The following is a 19,800-nucleotide window of genomic DNA, read 5'->3' on the forward strand; positions in this document are numbered from 1 at the left end:
GTGGTTAAATCCATGTCTCATTGAATGGACCTACAGAGCTGATATATTCTTCAAAAAAATCTTAGTTTGTGTTCAGCAGAAGAAAGATTTTTGGGATGGCATGAGGGTGATTATATTCATTTTTGGGTGAATTATCCCTTTATGCTGGAATAGAAGAAAGTATTTTAACATTGAATAAATTACGATCTTCAGAGTTGAAGTTGCATCTGAATTTAATTTTTATACCCAATATTCAGAGGTTCTCTCTTGTGTTTAATTCTTTCTCTTTATTGCTTCAAAATGAATCCTACCGACTGGATCAGCTCATGCGAAAAGAAACAATGTGCATGAGCTCATTGCCAGCCATGTTCTTGCATCCCCAATGCAGGCTTTGCTTTCACTATTCACTTTCTCTTTTACTTCTGTCTCCTCCGCTCCCCATCTCTCCCCCTTTCTCTCTCTTTCATTGCCATCACTTTTCTCAGGATAACAGACACTCAGCAGTTCTTCACTGGCACTACTATGAAAAGGAGCATTAAAGTGAGCCTGAGTGAGAAACCTTTTGTTGGAGCTTAATTACCAGGTCTGGATCAGGGCCATGCTCCACAAGCTTGCATTTTCCTGGGACCCATTCTACAAATTAAGCTGGGATAGTGAAGTATTTTGTAAAAATTTCTCCCCGATTTGGAATGTTCAATTCCCAATGCGCTCTAGGTCCTCGTGGTGGTGTAGTAACTCGCCTCAATCCAGGTGGCGGAGGACAAATCTCAGTTTCCTCCTCATCTGAGAACATCAATTCACGCATCTTATCACGTGGCTTGTTGAGCACATTACCGCGGAGACATAGGAGACATACTGTGGAGGGTTCACGCTATTCTTCGCGGCATCAACGCACAATTCACCACGCGCCCCACTGAGAGCGAGAACCACATTATAGTGGCCACAAGGAGGTTAACCCAACGTGACTCTACCCACTCTAGCAACCGGGCCGATTAACTGGAGTCAATCAGCATGCCCTGGATTCGAACTTGTGACTCCAGGGGTGGTAGTCAGTGTCTTTATTTGCTGAGCTACCCAGGCCCCCGATAGTGAGGTATTTGAACAACAAAAATCACACAGTACCTTTAACTATATCTACATTGACATACTCCTTTATAGTCTCTGAGTAGGGTTATATGCTTGTGCTGTCCTTATAGGCCGGGTCACACAAGATGCCATCACTCGCACTTCCTCTCTGTCTGCAGAGCAGCTTGCCCAGAGGAAGGGACCAATCAGCAGGTCATTATGGCCTGGTCGGTAAGATCCCACCCGCCTTTAATCTAAAAGGAATTTAGGCTGGAAAGACAGATTAACTGGGCTGAAGGGTCAGAGATCTGCCCCCTGGGTCTTCTGTCCTGCCTGAAGGTCTTGAGGGTAATAGGGGTTGGAGGACCAGTGTTATTTATGGAGACCTTTAAAGAGTGCAGCCTGAAATAAACAGTCCAAAACAGAGATATATATAACACAGACTGCACAGTTGCTCAATGTAAATGTACAGATTGTTACAAGTGATTTTTTTCTGTCATTGGAAACTGTATCAAAAGAGTAAATAATTTTAATGATGTAAGATCCATGTTTTTACACCAAAATAATGATAATTTAGTTTTCTGGGCCCAGTTGCATGATATCTCTGAAGTTAAAAACCCTTATAATTCTGGACAACATTATTACATTACATTATAGCTGGCAAAACAATCTGCATTAAAATATGCCACTGAAACAGTTTCAGAGTTACTTGGAAAAAGTGCAATAGACACAGAAAGCAATACGTCATACACGGGGGTGTGGTTTAGCATGGGGTAAAGCGATGCATTGTTACCATAGTTACTCATACATTCCCATAAAGAAAAAGGAGAGAAATATCTGACAAATTTGTCTATTTCAACAAAGAAATATATGATAAAGAATGCCAAAAAACACAAAACTGCATTCGACCAAAAGCTGGAAACGTGCTTTAATGTATTTACACCAGAAAACAAGACATGGTATATGAGAAAACTTGACATGATTGGAGTGGAGCACTGATTATTTGTGATTATTGTCTTTCATGCTTTAATCAGTCAAACATTTCTAAGAGGATGTATTTCTCAGTAAGTTCGTTTTGGTGAAGTGTTTAGTAAATGGGTTTACCAGTAAAGTTGCTGTGAATGTTTGGCTATTTTATACAGTCATTTCATTAAACATAAATCATATTAAAAGGTATAAATAATGTTTTAAGATACCAGTCGAATGCAGTGTTGGGCAGTTTACTCAAAAAATGTTAAGCTACCAATTACTCTAAAATTACTCTAAAAGCTACACTTCAGAGAAAGTAGCAAGTTACACTACAAGCTACACACCAAATGTAGCTTGCTACATTGAAGCTAATTGTTTTTCAACCAGATGCACAGAGCATACTGTTATAGACAAAGAATCTTAAAGACTTATTCAAATTATGTTTATCAAAGCCATGGCACAGAACAGTACAGTATAGTGCAATACAGTATACTACACGTATGCAGTATGGTGCAATATAATATACATGTATATGTATATATATATATATATATATATATATATATATATATATATATATATATATATATATATATATATATATATAAACAAGCAATGGGTGAAAACAAAAAATGAATAGAATGAAAGCATTTAAGCTCATGCAAATTGAAGAAAAAGAAACCGCTAATGAAGTAGACTCACACAGTTAACATACAGGACGAGTATAAACATTCGTCATATAATAGTTATCATGCTTATATTGTATCTCATGTCATGTTTTTGTTGAGAAAAACAAGCATATCCATGTGCTCAGTAAACTATACTCATTTATACACACCAGTTTAAATGATTGAATGTCCCTTACCTCAGCTAGCATAGTCTTACTCGGATACCATGTTTGTTGTTTACAGAAGCGTTGTGGGGATTACGTTGCTACGGGGCTTTCTGAACAGCTGCATATATGTGAGAGTAAAGTGTACTCCGCTTATACAGTACATTTAAACAGGAACCCAGCTTTCTCACAGTATGCCACATTCTCACAATAACCAGCTTATCTGGTGTCCATCTGAACATACTGTGTGACAGACCCGTTTGCTCAACAAATGTGATCATGTTGTGTCCACACTCAACAGCATCACCAAGTGCATTCTGTTATAACTGCCAGTTTTAGTTTGTGTGTTCAGGATTTAACATGCATTTCACTGTATATATGGCCAGCAAAGCAAAACTTGGGGAAATTCGAATAGTATTTCCAATAGGAGGGCGTAACCCATCCTTTTTCTTTACATTGTTAGAAGTGCAAAAAACTGCACAACAGCTTTTCGCCATGTTTTTCGTTGTTATAATAGCCAAATCATTTGGATATTTGTCCTTGTTTTCCTCATAGGAATGTACAAGTAACTATGGTAACAGCGCTTTGATTTCAACCACAAGAGAGCGGGGCCTCCTTGCCGACTGTATCTATGGAACACCACTTGAAGTCAAACTTCCAACTTGAAAACTCAATTTCATTAAGATGGGGATGCATGATGTCACATACACATGTCAGCAACCAGGGCGTTATACAACGTTGATGATAAACCTTCACTTTTCTCTAAATAAAAGGCATCAATGAGTCAAAGTCTCTACATTTGATTATCATAAAACTTGTTAATCAAGCGTTTGCAGAGATAAAAGTTTAGAATTTTTTATTTAGCTTTTATTTCTATTTCAATTTTTCACTCCAATTTAGTTTAGTTTTTGTTTTGTTTTTCAGTCCTTTGTTAGTTTTAGTTTCGTTTTTTTAGTAAATTTAGTTTAAATATTTATATTAAGGGATATTGGAGAATGGTGAAAACAGGTATTAGTGTAATATGGGTCATATAGCTTGACTCCTCAATGTCCAATTTGTAAATAATATTATTGAGGGTGACCTCCAAGTAGGATTGTGCTAAGGGCCCCATATGCTTAGAAACGGCCCTGCTAATAGTACAGCTCTGCAATCAACATGATTCTCTGAGACAGAAATGTAAACTGTGCTGGGTAGGGGAGGAGGTTATTGTCATATGTTAGTTATATAATGTTTTGTATGGTAGTCAAAGAAAAGCCTCCATCAGCATCATTTACAGCAGGGGAGCTCACACTTCTAAGGAATGAGATCTACTTTTTCATGTTGTTGCAACAAGATCTACCATACACAATATATACTTTAGATTAGGGGTACTCAATTAAAGATCCAAGAGGTCCGGTCTCTACATTTCCTTCCCAGCAAAGGTCCGGATAATTGTATGTAGCTTACATGGTGTCATGTGTCTGAAATTATATTATATATATTTTTGAATTGTTTTTATAACTTGCCACTTTAGCAGCAATAGTACTTTGTTAAAATATTACAAATAAATTCTAAACAGTCAAAATATTCTCTTCAAAACTGGGAAGGGATGAGGACATTGGGGGCCCAGAGACAGCCAAAGTAGTGGGTTCTGAGGGATATTCATCAGTCAAGGGCACTTAGATATGAATATTAAAAGATAAGATCAACAGTTCATTTTGAAACTAAATGACAGCAGTCTAGTTTTTGTATTTTTTGTATTCTTAATATTTATGTATGGTGAATGAGAACTTTTGACGGATAGAAATATGGTATGGGGATTCAAGGGTGTCCCCTGAGAAAAAAATTATAAAAATGATGGGCCATTTTTATATTTTTCTTAAATTGAGAATCTACTAACAAACAAAGAAACAAACAATTAGCATAACAACAGTGAAGCATTAAAAGGCTGTTTGCTTATTTAAGAATAAATAAGCTTTCTTTGCCACCCATACCATGATGACATTTCTGAAAGGCTCCTGTGGCATGAGGGGGTGTGGTCATGTGTCTGTCTGCGGGAGAGGGAAAGCAGTAAGGCTTGTCATCTGGGCTGTAATTACTCTAACACCTGCCTCTCGTTATAGTGATGGTGGAGGAAGACCTGATAAGGCCATCTAGCTGACAGACACATGACCATGCCCCCCATGCCACTGCTCCTAACATGCCGATTAATGTAGCTAAATTTAGACGGAAGAAATATTATAGTCTAACGGTGGCACATTAACTTTTCTTTACACAAATGTGGCTTACCCAGGTAAAAAAAACATTTCAGGTTGGATATTCAATGGATATTCGCCTGTAGTTTTCCTTATGTCCACCAACAGCAGTTGTGGACCGTTAACATAGTGACAAATGTAATTTTTCTAATGTCAATAGCTCTTTACTTATTACTCCAAAAATGTTCAAAACTGGTTCTAGCTGATCCATTGTAAGAGACAGATACTGCATACACTTTGTTTTTGTAGATTTACATATTGCCCTATTTTAAATTATTTATTCAAATTTGTTCAATTAATTTGTTAAAAATAAGTGAGCATGGGGTGTGGGTCCGTGAAACCCCTGGCAAGATGCTGCCCATGTCGCCCATGCCTAAATCCGCCACTGAATATTGCACACCCTTTAGTTTGTCAGTTTTCATCTCACATGATTTTAATTGAATTTTTTTTATTTAGAATTTCAGTAGCTCCTTGGTCATGTGACCTACTGACCTCAAATAATGTTCAGAATGTCCACTCACTACCCTTCTATATTGCACACACTTTAATTTGTCAATGTTCATCTCAAATGTTTTTATATAAAATTTCTTAACTTTAGAATTTCAAAAGCTTCTTCGTCATGTCAACCAAGGTTCAAAATGTTAACAAAAAGCACTATTTTCTTAATTTGTTATTTTTGTTCTATTTTAATTATTTATATTCATTGCTGTATTGTTATTATATTACTGACTGTTTAGTAGTCTAGAATAATTACTTGAATACTACAAATTCATTAATGTGATTATTTGTTGTGATAAGCTGGTATCAAGAATTCTCAAATTTCACTAACAACTGAGATGAAAATGGAAATTAAAGGGTGTGCAATATAGAAGGGTAGTCAATAAAATGCTGACCCTTGTTTGAGGTCAGTAGGTCACATGACCAAGGAGCTATTGAAATTAGCAATGAAATCTCAATGAAATTATTGAGATTGGGTTGAATATTCAGTAAAGGAAAGCCCTATTCGGACAGCTTAGTTTACCGAATGCTGGCTGCTGCGTTTGGATTGATGCATGTTTTTCTCATGCATTTTATGCTGTCCAGTGTTTATTTAGCCATGTAAAAGATTTTGTATGTTATTACTGCTGATGTTCACTGTAAGTTTTCACACATTGTAAGTTTACCGTCGATTTGCATGGGAATTAAGCAATGTCTGCTCTACAGAAATCACATAGATGGGTGTGTCTGCTCTTCTGCATTTACACACTGTGTAAATGTGGTTTCTTTTTTATTGGTTTTAACACTGATGAATAGAATAAGTGGATACAAACTCATTTTCTGTTGACTCTTTCATTTTCTATTTAAAAATGAATAAAGAGAAATGGGAAAATGGCTTAGTTTTCTTTTTCTTTCATCGTTTAAAAAATATATTTACAGCTTCAAAATTTTATATGCACATGTAAGTGGCGCTGAAACGTTTGTCTGAATGATCAACCAGCCCTGTCTTCTGTACTGCCTTAATCCCATCAGCCAGAATTAGAGTTGGGACTGCTCTGCAACTCAACTCTAAATTTTCATTAAATATTGTCCCGACCCGAACCACCACTAACTATAACTTATGCATGTCATATGTATTAGAATGAAGTTGCTGCCTCTTAATGGATGATGCATGAGAGGTCGCAAGTAACATCACTTGGCTATATACTGACTGGGAGTTGGTCTATTATTTATTATTTTTATTTTTAATAACATTGTATGATTTTGTAGTACCTGTGCATTTGTGTCCCATTGATAAAAGTAATAAAAAAAAAGTTCTGTTGCTTTGGATAAAAGCGAATGCTAAATTAATTTTCAGGCACCATGAACATGGATTGGAGTGGACATAAAATTCGAATAGCTAAGATTCGGACACAAGGAATCCCGACTGGCCGTCAGGACGTGGGACACGGCGTGTAAAATCAGGACTGTCCCTGTTATTGTGACGTCTATTCACCCTGTCTCCATAAGTGCAATGTTAATTTCTGCAAGCCGTAGATTGCTGGTAAATTGTGCTGCCGACATAATTGACTAAATATATTATTAAATGTCAAAAATAAACTTTTTTTTAACTCATAGTAACTTGTGGAGCTTTTATACAAAGTAACACAGTGACTTTTTTTTATTACGTTTATCAATGGGACGTGGCACTACAGTCACTAAAAACTCATGTTATTAAGGTTGTTAAAAATAAAAATAATATGCAATAGACCAACTCCCAGTCAGCATATGGCCAAGTGATGTGGCTTGCAATCTCTCACACGTCATCCATTAGAGTCAACACCTCGCAACAACACCATGATGTGCCCAGCAGCAAGATTCTAATACATATGACATGCATAGTTTACAGGTAGTGGTGGTTCAGGACAATATTTAATGAAAATGGAGACAAATTTGCAGAAAGATCCCGACTCTAATTCTAGCTTCAGTCAGTAGGATACAGAAGACTGGTCAAGTTGACCAATCAGATGAAAGGGGCATTTCAGTGCCACTCACGTGTGCGTATCAAAGTGTAAATAAATTTTTTAAACACTGAAGGAAAACAAAAATCGAGCCTTTCGAATAAATCTAATTTATTCCTTTTTAAATAGAAAATGAAATGGTCAACAGAAAATTAGTTTGTATCTGCTTATTTTATTTATGTGTTAAAACAAATAAAGTTTTAAATTTTTGGGTTAAAAAAGAAAAAGGAATGGACGCAAAAGTACACGGACCATACACAGATTTTGAATCATTCACACATATGGGTGGACCTGAAACACAACTTTCTTCTGATTGGCCAACTTCCACCATTGTCTTCCTCAATGCTGTGGACAGAATAAAAGTTCTCTTCTGTTTAATTGTTCAGATAAATTCATCTCAGTTAATATTATATTCTTTACCATTTATTTTATTGCAGCCGAGCTGTCTCTCATCAAATAGTCAGACACAGTGCCTACACATAACCGTAAAATGTTCACTGAATGCAGACAGGGTTTTGTCTTCATGCGATTCAGCATTATGACAATCTTGGCATGTGAAAGAATAGCTATGAGCGACACACACTGTAACAAACTGGCCATGGAGATGGTGTTAGTATCCATGTGCAGGAAGTTTATTAATAAAGCACAAGCAAAAAATCCAAATCAGCAGGCAGAAAGACTTAGTCGGAAAGCAGGCAGACAAATCCAATAAACCAAACAGACAGTCCAACAAGGCAAACAAAACAGGAAGAAAACAGGCAATGCTTATAGCATGAATCAATAAACAATGGCAATGGAAAAACGCTCAGTAAGGCAGGGTAAATTGGCAATACTTTGCAATGTGACAGTGGAATAGGCATGATTTAAAAATGGTGGCAAACAGGAAATTAGTGTAGAAGGAATAGTCCATGGCTAAAACTCAGGTGAGATCTCCCTCTGGTGGCAGAATGAATGAGAGGCAGCCTCATTCATTACAGAACACCCCCTCTATGAACACCTTCTGGTGTTTCTACGGCATGGATGAGCTTGGTGGAACACTTGGATCAGGGATGTTCCAGTATGTCCTTGGCGGCTACCCACGATCTCTCCTCTGGTCCGTAGCCTTCCCAGTCCACCAAATATTGCACCTGGTCCCCTCGTCACCTCGAGTCCATGATCTCCTTGACCATATATGCTGGTGCTCCATCAACCTCCAATGGAGGAAGAGGCTCAGGATCCAAGATTCCGGGGCCAGACCGGTTTCAGCAAGGACACATGGAAGGAAGGAGAGATGTGGTAGTTTGCAGGAAGCTCTAATCGGTATGTAACTGGGTTTATTTGAACAACTGATCCTGTTGATGGATTTAATTTATTGTTCTTGTGTAGGAAATAACGATGTCTTAGCAGCCACACAATAAACTACATTACAAAAAAACTACATGCAATACAAATAAAAATATTTATTTGGACATGTATTATACATATTGTATACACAAAGTTCAATGTTAACTATAAAATAGTATGTATTATTAAGAGCACTGTACAAATAAATGTAATTGATTCTGAATTGATGTCAACACTGTATCCCAAATCACCTTTCCCCCTTAATGCAAGACATGCACATTCTGCAAAGACACTCAAAAGAAAGTGAATTACAGGCAGGAAAAATGCAGGAAAGAGGAAAATCAGAATATATTTAATTTCAAATGTGATAAAACATCTCACTACTGTACATGTTTCATCTAATAATTATGGTCTTCCACTGTAGAATTGATCCATTTAACATCACAGCATGAAAACAGTTGAAAACATCATCAGTGCTCACAGGCAGTTCTGGAAAAACACTGTTCCTTTTTATAATGAGTAATAATACAATTTCATAACATGTGAAGCATTCACAAAAAATATGCTGAATAGAAATGAACAAACTCTCAATATGTCTAATGAACTTTCAGCACATGTACACACACCTCTTAGCACAACAATGCTATAGTTTATATGTAATTCATTGCGTTCCATTACAGCCCAAGCAGACGCTCCGCTCAAGTACCGCTCACGCTCACAGGTAAAAAAATATGTTTGCTCAAATCCCACTCCGACGTGAAATTGCTCTGTAGTATACTTGGTTCCAAACACGTACACGGGTTAACTGCAGTGGCCCGAGCAACTGCCCCTTTGCCCACATGGGCTGAGGTGCCCCTCTGGGTGAAATATAGACTATAGGGCAACATTCATTAAATTATCAAATGATTATAGGCTAATGGACACATCTGAAATTATGTGATTGCATTGTTGTGATATGTCTCAGCAATGCTGAGACACTGTCTCATCTGGCCCTGAAATAAGGGCTTTGGGGATGCCTGGCACAAATATACCACCCTATGCCTAAGGGCACAAGTTTATTATCACACATTTTAAATCTGAGATTTTCTCCAGCTCTCAGTGTATTTTTATGGACTGGCTTGTTTCAAGTATGATATGTTGGTGTGCTTGTTATGTGTGATATGTTTGTGTGTGCAAGTTATGAAATGCTGCAGTAACAGATGGAGTGAACAGGTGGCATGCAGTGTGTGTGGGTTAGTACACAATACATTTTCTTTTGCGTGGGTCTGCATGTAATGATAAGTGAGTAAGTGGGTGGATGGGCATTTTATAAGGGTAATTGATAAATACTGAAAAGGTTTCTGAGAAGGCTAAACAGATGAATAAACAAGGCTTCACACTGTAGATTTGTTCTGCTTGAGTCACGTGACGCCATGCACGGAGTGGACATGTAGGCAACGAGCTCTGTGCACTTTGCTAGTTTTTAGTTATTTTTGTTTTATAATCAGGTGTAAAAGCAGAATAAAAATTCTGGCTAACCGATTAAGTAACGTTATGACACCTCTTATACATATAAATCAGGTGGGGTTAATTTGGGGATGCAGCTCTTCTGACAACATTAGGCGTCTCATCAATATTATGTGTTCAGTGGCAAATGATCAGACTCCAGATGCATTTGATAAGGTAGAGTGGGATTATCTTTTTAAGATTTTTTATGATTTTGGAATTATATGGGTTTGGAAATACTTTTATTGGATGGATTAAGTTACTTTATAGACACCCTGTAGCGGCGGTACAAATATATGGATTAATTTCAGATTATTTTACTCTGGATAGGGACACTCAGCAGGGTTGCCCTCTTTCCCCATTATTGTACTGTCTTGCCCTGGAACCTTTTAATGGCCCAAATAGGGAATTTTGTATATGGGTATTTCATTCCCAGCAAATTTATGTGATTTAGTCATTTTGACCCTTTAATAAAACGTTTTTCAAGCGATGTGGACATGTGGGCTTCATTACATTTAACGATTAATGGGAAGGTTAATGTTATTAAAATTAACTGTACTCCAAAATTCATCTCCCTGTAGATGTACCCCTCTCTTATTTCAAGCAATTTAAACCCAAAGTTGCATATTGGTGAGTCCCCATTCTGCTTGTCGGAGTGGATTGTGAGGGGTGTTAATACGCTTGGTGACCTATATGAGAGTGGTGGGTTGAGATTGTTTGAAAAGTTGGTCCAACATTTCAGGATTCCTAGATCTCAGTTCTACAGGTACTTACAGCTGCACCACCTGCTCTGTACTATTTTTGGGAGTAGCATACACCTTAAAAGGGCAGATACTCTAGAAGTGGTAATTACTGCTTTTGGAAAAGGTCATGAGGCATCAGTGTACTACTCCCTGATAATTCAGAGTCTGGGGGATGGAGCTTCAAGGTCATTGGGAGGTCATTGACATGGGGAGGTCATTGACTTTGGGGATAGCCACTTGAAAGGTTGGGTCCTGGCCGGACTTATGGTGGCTAGGCGAATAATTCTCAGGGGGTGGAAGACGACTGGGGAACCCTCGTTTCGGGAGTTGTGCGGGGAGATGGGTGAGGTTGTGGCATTTGATTCAAAGGGAAAACAAGTTTTTTTTTTTTTTTTTTACCCCACTGGCAAAACAAATTCTCTTTTTTAAGCATAAAATTGGCTTAAAACAAGACATAAAGGGATAGTGCACCCAAAAATTAAAATTATCTAATAATTTACCTCATGCCACCCCAGATGTGTTTGACTTTCTCTTTTCTGTTGAACACAAAAAAGATTTTTAGAAGAATATTTCAGCTCTGTAGGTGATTTCAATGCAAGTGAATGGTGGCCAGAAATTTGACACTCCAAAAAGCAGATAAATGCAACATGAAATAATCCATTCGACTCCAGTGGATTAATCCATGACTTCTGAAGTGATCCAGTCAGTTTTGGGTGAGAACAGACTAAAAAGTAACTATTTTTTTCATAGTACACGGTGCCATTGCAATCTCTTGTCACGATCATGATCATCACAGCAGTTTCCTTGGCGATCATGATTTCAAGCTCGATAACACTTCCTTGTACTTGACACAAGTGCAGAGCACTAGATAGCGCTATAGGAAGTGTAATTGAGCTTGAAATCGTGATCGCCAAGGAGACTGCTGTCAAGATTTAAAGTTAAAAAAGGAGTTATATTTTGGTCTGTTCTCACCCAAAACCGATTGGATCTTTTCAGAGGACATTGGTAAATCCAATGGTTTAAAATTAATGCTGTCTTTATCTGCTCTTTGGAGCTTTAAATGTCTGGCCACCATTCACTTGCATTGTGAGGACCGACAGAGCTGAAATATTCTTATAAAAATCTTCCTTTGTGTTGTGCAGAAGAAAGAAAGTTATACACATCTGGGATGACATGAGGGTGAGTAAATGATTAGACCATTTTCATTTTTGGATGAAATAATATCTTATGTATTTTGCTTGTCAAGTGAATGTATTGTGTTTTAAGAATGTTACTTGTACTGGAAAACAAGACAAAAATACAGAATAAGAAATGTATTTCTTGCATTGGGATTTTCTCAGAATTACACTTTTCTGAGCCATTTTTGCAATGACTTTCAAGCAAATGGTGCTCTTTAGCAGATGTATGAAGTCTGTAACCCTGAAATTCACACAGACAAGGCTGTCCTAGGAGAGTAACCACAGGTGTAGTTTATCGCATTAACTTTGTTCCACTAACATTTGACAACCTTAAATTGTCCAAACTCTTTTGAACAATATACATATTGATTAATAATTTTTTTTATTCTAAACCTAACATACTTTTTTAGTGGCAGACTTAGACTGTTTGTGGGGCAGGGATGAAAAAAATTTAAAAGGGCACCAGCTGCATGTGTTGGGGCACCAGTGCACAGAAATTTGCGATGGTGAAACAGTTCCAAACCCTGGTTAAGATTAAAAAAATTATTATGTGACTCAGATTTTAAGTATAAATACTACACCTCTATAATAAAAACACACAGGGAGCTATTAACTATTTAACCATTTATTTCACACACACACACACACCACGAAGACACAAGTGATCTTAGTCAGGGTAGGGAGATACAGTAGTCAGGGTGGTGGAATCAGAGTAGGCCATGTTCTTTTGGCCATGTGTTTGTAAATATCAATGACTTCATTTGGGTCAACTATCCCTCTCAATGGATAGCAGCAGAAGATCTGAGAGACTGCCTTTCCCATATCTGTTCCTGAACTGGGTCTTGATCAGTTTCAGTTTAGATAATGACTGGTCTACTGAAGCAGTTGTTACTGGCAATGGGGCATATATTTTGAGGAGCTTTGTCAGGGTGTCCACATCATTGATTTAAGGCACCTTAGAATTTTCTAGCATGTAGTGCAGCCTACGTGGCACTGCATCATATTATCTCCATTGGAAGGGCACCCACTAGGACACTTAATCACATTTCCTCACACATAGGTGCACCCATGAGGACACTGAATCACCCCCCTTTTTTTTTGTGTGTGTGAAATGTTTTGTTTTAATAAATGCCAATTGATATTTTATTAAGTGTGCCAAAACAAGTGTCCAAATACTTTCTGTCATAAATATGATCAATAAATCTATTGTTTTATAATTTGGAATCAAACAAACATATTTTTCTGAAATGCTTTGCTTGAAATTTAAGCTTCTGCAATCTTTGAAATATATGCAATTTTATATTATTTTTACATGTGGCCTATAGAAAATGTTGTGTCCGATACAAGTTAGCTTAAGTGACAGCATAATCAAGTCACATACAGTGGAAGTGAAATGGGGCCGGTCCATTAACATTAAAATACATGCTATTTCAAAATTACAGCCATAAACTGTATAAAACCTTTTTGGTGCCATTGCATGCATGAAACCAGAGATAACAAAGACATAAGATATATATGAATTAAGACCTCCAAGAATAGTGTAGCAGTACTAAATGTAAGACTCCCCACAATCATAAACCCCATGAATATTTTGTTAAAATGTGCCTGTGGATGAAGCAGGCCAATAAAGTCTATTTAATAAAGAGCTCACACATGTCTTGCACTGTCAGCACATGGCCTGGATTTTGCTGTGCATTCTGCTTCCTAATTACACAATTTAGGTGCCGTGATTCAGCCCTAGGCAGTGGGTACACAGTAGTGTGTTTGCCTGAAGTAACCAACAGTGGGATGAATGGGAGTGGGGGTGAGTGCGCTACAGTGATTTAGGGAAGTGAATTTAGAATTCAGATGGTGGGACAATGGCCGGCTGGGTTTGAATAGGGGGCAAACAGGCAGGGGTAAAAAAGGGAAGGCTGTATTTGATCCCTCTCTTCAGTCTCTGGGCCTATCTTTCACTGGCAGGTGGCCACGTCGAACCTCTCTTCAAACACATGACATCACCTTTGGTACTGCCAGCAATGTTGCTGCTGCACCAACTGGCCAAGGCCTATATGTGCTGTCGCATCTCCTCTGGGAGAGGGTAGGGACACGTGCCACCCATGCATGATGTGGATTTTGTGCAAGTACTATATCATGTTTTTTTTTTTAGCTATTTAGGCTCTTTTATAGATCTTTTGCATGAATGTGCCATACTTGTTTGCACTCCAACGCCACATACTCACTATATCCCCTTTTAAACTGTTGGTTTTAAGCTTGCAGCTCATACTGTTACACAATAACACTTTATGTTTGCTTTTTAAGGTAGAGAATTCTAGCATCACTCTATAGAGTCTGTGCCTTCTAAGCTTTGCGTCCTATAATAATATCCATTTCTCAAACTCTGCCCTTACACAGCTTCTATCTATAGCATGGTGTGCTAATTGCCATGCAGCCACTTCAGCCTATAATTTAACCTGTAGCTGCTCTCCTCTTCAAGAGGCCTACTATTTGGCCTATTTATATAAACGTGTTTGCCAAAATGTGCTTTTATTTGGTGTTGATAATAATTTCCTTTCCACTTTGTGACTAATTTTTATTACTTTATGGCCTGGTACATGCTGTAAAAAGCATGAAGAGTGTTGTGGGGGGGCAATGTTTTTGGATGCCATTAAAGGGTTAGTTATGTTGTCAGTTACAAATGTGTATGACTTCCTTTCTTTCATGGAACACAAAAGAAGATGTTAGGCAGAATGTTAGGGACTTACAGCCTCAGTCACCACTCACTTTCATTGTATAGAAAAAAAGAAAGTGCCTAGTCCAGTCCCTACCATCTTTTTGTTCACAGAGGAAAGAAAGTCAAATTGGTTTTGAATTGTGTGAGGTGGGTAAATGATAATAGAATTTTCATTTTTGGGTGAACTATCCCTTTAAAGGAATAATTCACCCAAAAATGAAAATCACAATTTACTCACCCTCATGCCATCCCAAATTTGTATGACTTTCTTCCTTCTTCAGAATGTGAATGAAGATTTTTAGATTTGTAGGTCTATGCAATTCAAGTGAATGGTGGACAAAACTTTGAAGGTCCAAAATGCACATAAAGGCAGCATAATAGTAATCCATACAACTCCAGTGCTTTAATCCATGTCTTCTGAAGTGATCAATTTGATTTTGGGTGAGAACAGATAAAAATTGAACTCCTTTTTCATTACAAATCTTGACATCAGCAGTCTCCTTAGTGATCATGATTTTAAGCATGATTACACTTTCTAGCACCATTTAGTGCTCTGCCAAAGATTATTTTATTTACTGTGATAACAACCTCTGCGGCTCTATCATAGGAGAGAGCTAACCAGTCAACTAGCATATTATGACAGTAAAGGTCTGTTCACACCAAGACTGATAACCATAAAGATAACTTTATTAGCATCCACACCAACAGATGATAACATTTTGTTTATTCTAAGCTTGTGCTGCAATTATGTTCACAGTCAAGAAAATGGATGTAGGGGCCTGGCTAGCTCAGCGAGTAAAGATGCTGACTACCACCCGAGTTCAAATCCAGGGCGTTCTGAGTGAATCCAGCCAGGTCTCCTAAGCAATCAAATTTGCTAGAGAGGGCAGAGTCATATGGGGTAACCTCCTCGTGGTCACTAATATGTGAGTTGCTTTCGGTGGGGATTGGATGCCGCGGAGAACAGCATAAAGCCTCCACACGCACTATGTCTCCACGGTAACACGCTCAACAAGCCACGTGACAAGATGTGCGGATTGACGGACTCAGACGTGGGGGCAACTGAGCTTTGTCCTCTGCCATCCGGATTGAGGCGAGTCACTATGCCACCACGAGGACTTAGAGCATATTGGGAATTGGGCATTCCAAATTTGGGAGATAATCAAAAAAAAAAAAAAAAGAAAAGAAAATGGATGTAGATATCCTGATACATTTAGCAAAGAACCCAAAAGAAAAACAGACGGATACAACTTCAAAGGATACAAGACAATGTTGTCGACATTAGCGCTGGATACCAGAGGTTATTTTATACAACCAGCTTGCATTAGCTTTTCATCATCTCATCTCCATTAATACTGAAGAGTAATGCAGAAAAAACATTACCGGTTCATAAGCAGGAGTTTCCATTTCATTTGCGTGTGGCAATCCGGAGCTGGAATGTGTTATTTTGAAGATTAGTGCATGTTGAGGCTCGAGCCCTTTGAAGTTGGATGGATTTTGATTGGCTGTCAATATTTTTATCGTTCATCAGCTGGACAAAAAAAAAGAAAAAAAAAAAACGCTCTGAAAATGATCCCAATGATATCTTTCCATGGTGTTGTTATCATTATAGTGTGGACTCCACTATTATTTTACTGTAAGAAAACATTTCAAAATTTCGGGCCTTTAGTCACTGTTTGCAGATACCATATATGTAAATGAATGGGGAGAGCCGTAAAGTGACACCTACCTGTCGCAAAATCGTTCCTGACTTCTCTTATAAAATATCTATTTATTATGGTAAACTCCACACACAGTTCATTCCAAAAGAATTGTTTAGTGTAAAGCATGTTGAAGATTAGTGGACAGGCAGTCATGTTATTAAGTGATGAGCTGTTTCCTCAAAAAAGCAGTTTATTCAGCACACTGAAGCATCTCCTCCATAAACATCAAAAAGAATGGTCTCTTGACTCTTCGGAAGTGTACTGCCCATAGAATGTCTATGAGACCGCTGCGTTATGCTATTTTATGCTAAACTTGTAGGCTCCCCTTTCTACAATGGCTTTGGCTCTGCGCATGCTTCAAGCTTGAAATCATGATCGTGATCATGCCTAGAGTCTGCAATGGCAAAATGTACAGTAAAAATGGAGATACATTTAGGTCTGTTCTCACCCTAAACCGATTGGATCACATCAGAAGACATGGATTAAGCCACTAGAGTAGAATGAATTACTTTCATGCTGCCTTTATGTGCTTTTTGCAGCTTCAAAGTTCTGGTCAACATTCACTTGCATTGAGTGTAACTATAGAACTATAGAGATATTCTTCTTAAAATCGTTGTGTTCTGCTGAAGAAAACAAGTTTATCATGTCTAGTATGGCACGAGGATGAATAAGAGAATTTTCATTTTTGTGTGAACTATTCATGTAATAATTATTTTAATGTGTTGGTCAGAATTTTAAGTCTTTCCACCTCATATTTGTTTGAAGATTGTGTCTCAGGTGTGCTTTGAGAGGGAACAAAGTAGATTTCAGTACTTTTTTGATGCTTGTTCTGGGGTGGGGTGTGTGTGATTTTTTTCGAGGAGTATTACAAATCTTTGGGTTTCACTGAAAGAGGCCTAAAAAGCTCAAATCTTAGTCCCTCCCTCTCATTCTCCCTTCCCCCTTTCTGTTTGGACAGATATTTATATTTATAAGTCTCTAAGTCTGTAAGTGTGTGTGTACAGTTGGACAGACGTCCACGTGACGTATAGGAGATTTCACTTATCCGTTCAAAGGACATGATATTTACATCTCTCCACTCCCATTGAAACAAGCACCCTCGATACTCTCTTCACGCTTGCCGGGGTGTGAAGTGAGGATGAACGTCTTTTCATTTGCATGTGTTTTGTCCACACCCCTTGCGAGATAACGACAGGACCAAGCCCACGATCTTGCCTTCAGAGGGAGAAAGTGACACAGGCGAGCCTCGTGCTTGCAGCGAACTGAGGATACGTACAGATATTTGAAGGATACGTTGTCTACGTCGTACGTTGTGTCGCGAGAAACTTATTTCGTTTTAAAAGACGCGGATTTCAATCATCGATGATACCTACCCTGCTGACCGTCATGTATGTACTTTCATTGTTCAGTCATTTTTAACGATGCGTCTCTGATTTATATAATGAACTTGAGTGTTTTGTGTAATATTTAATGTGTTACATTTACTTACAAATATTGGGATAACTCGAAGTGCTCTCAAGGAAACCTATGCTGCAATACAGTGAAGTTTAGTGCCAAGACAAAGTGAGCACATACTAACGTTTGACAAAGCCGAGTGCATATGTCTTGTGATTTTGATTATTCTTGTTTTGCAAATATGAAATGTGTGGTAGAATTTCTCAGAACCCGGTGGCATGGAGGAGACGGGCAGTGAGCTCAGTCCGCTCGGTTCTGATGACAAAGAAAGCTTTGTTTGGTACATGTGTGAGTGTAATATATATGACAGAAGAGTCCCGTAACCGCTGATATTAATACCGAGGAATTGCTTGGCGGAAAGAAAGTGTCAGGCATTTTCTTATTGGTGTCGTGCAAGTCAGACTCATGTTGTGGGGCCAGATTGTTACGTTTCCCCTAGTATACGTTGCATTTCTAGACCTCATCACTTTGTGCTGTTGCTTTGAACCCCTTTTCTCTGCACGTCCTTGCTCATAGCCACTCAGCTGCTTTAGAGAATATCCCATGGAGTTAATCCTTCACAACCTAATCCCACTGATTCCCCCCTTGTGCATGCAAGGGAATGCAGGCTCTAAAAACCTACTTCTGTTACTCTAGACTAGAGTATGTTTATCTCTGGTACTTGGATCTGAATTTTGTTCTGCATTACTAGCCTGATTGATACTTGAATACACCTCTACAATGATAAGCATGCCTTCAATTTCGGAGTTCAATGTCATTTTGATATTTTTTTTTCTCATCTGAGACAAAGTAAAACCGTGTGGTGTAAATATCCAGTGATAGTAAAATAATAAATCATGTATAACTCTCATTAAAGGGATCGTTCACCCAAAAAGGAATATTCTCTCATAATTTACTCACCCACATGACATCCCAGATGTGGATGACATTCTTTCTTCTGCAGAACACAAACAACGATTTTTATGAGAATATTTCAGCTCTGTAGGTCCATACAATGCAAGTGAATAATGACCAGAACTCAGAAGGTCTAAAAAAGAAATAAATGCAGCATAAAAGTAATCTATCAAACTCCATTGGTTAAATCCATGTCTTCAGAAGTTATATGATAGGTGTGGGTGAGAACTAGATCATTATTTAAGTCATTTAATTAAATTAATTCTCCACTTTCACATTTTTCCTCTTTTGTTTTTGGTGATCTCATTGTTTGTACATATTGCCACCTACTGAGTAGGGAGGATAATTTATTGTAAAAATGTACTTAAAGCTGAAGTGTGTAACTTTCTCTGTGTTAAATTACTTCTGATCCCATCTTAATATGCAGAGACAACTAAGTAAGCCATTTGTAGGCTAAATGTATCAAACTGTAAACATTGTGTTTCTGTCGTGCTATAAAAATCCCTGTTTTTTTTTTTAATGGAACCATCCATAACGACACAATAACTTTGACTCAGCCAATGGCGTGAGTTGGAGGCAGGACTATCTGTATGTTCAACCAACAGCAGAATGAGGGTGTATTCAGAAAGCTGTTTGAAAACAAATGCAAATTTTTGCAATTAAGTGTGGTGGCGCTTCTGGCACAGAAATTCTATGAATGACCTGAGCTTTAAAAATGTATCCTTTTCTCACCCACACCTATCAAATCTC

The 19,800-nt window shown here is 38.0% G+C and overlaps 1 protein-coding gene and 1 long non-coding RNA gene across 2 annotated transcripts in view; both read left to right on the forward strand.

The window, feature by feature from the left end:
* The first annotated feature begins 480 nt into the window (after positions 1-480).
* LOC127622930 (uncharacterized) lies at positions 481-3,612 on the forward strand. Its single transcript, XR_007968023.1, has 3 exons — positions 481-1,072; positions 1,176-1,275; positions 3,401-3,612. It is a non-coding gene; the product is annotated as an uncharacterized LOC127622930 (long non-coding RNA).
* A 14,181-nt stretch (positions 3,613-17,793) lies between these two features.
* LOC127622919 (rho family-interacting cell polarization regulator 1-like) overlaps positions 17,794-19,800 on the forward strand; it is an 81,948-nt gene continuing 79,941 nt past the window's right edge. The window contains exon 1 of the mRNA XM_052097085.1: positions 17,794-18,089. The gene's annotated coding sequence lies outside the window, so the exon portion shown is untranslated. The remainder of the gene's footprint in view (positions 18,090-19,800) is intronic.

This window comes from Xyrauchen texanus, chromosome 29 (assembly GCF_025860055.1).
Source record: "Xyrauchen texanus isolate HMW12.3.18 chromosome 29, RBS_HiC_50CHRs, whole genome shotgun sequence".
Taxonomy (NCBI): domain Eukaryota; kingdom Metazoa; phylum Chordata; class Actinopteri; order Cypriniformes; family Catostomidae; genus Xyrauchen; species Xyrauchen texanus.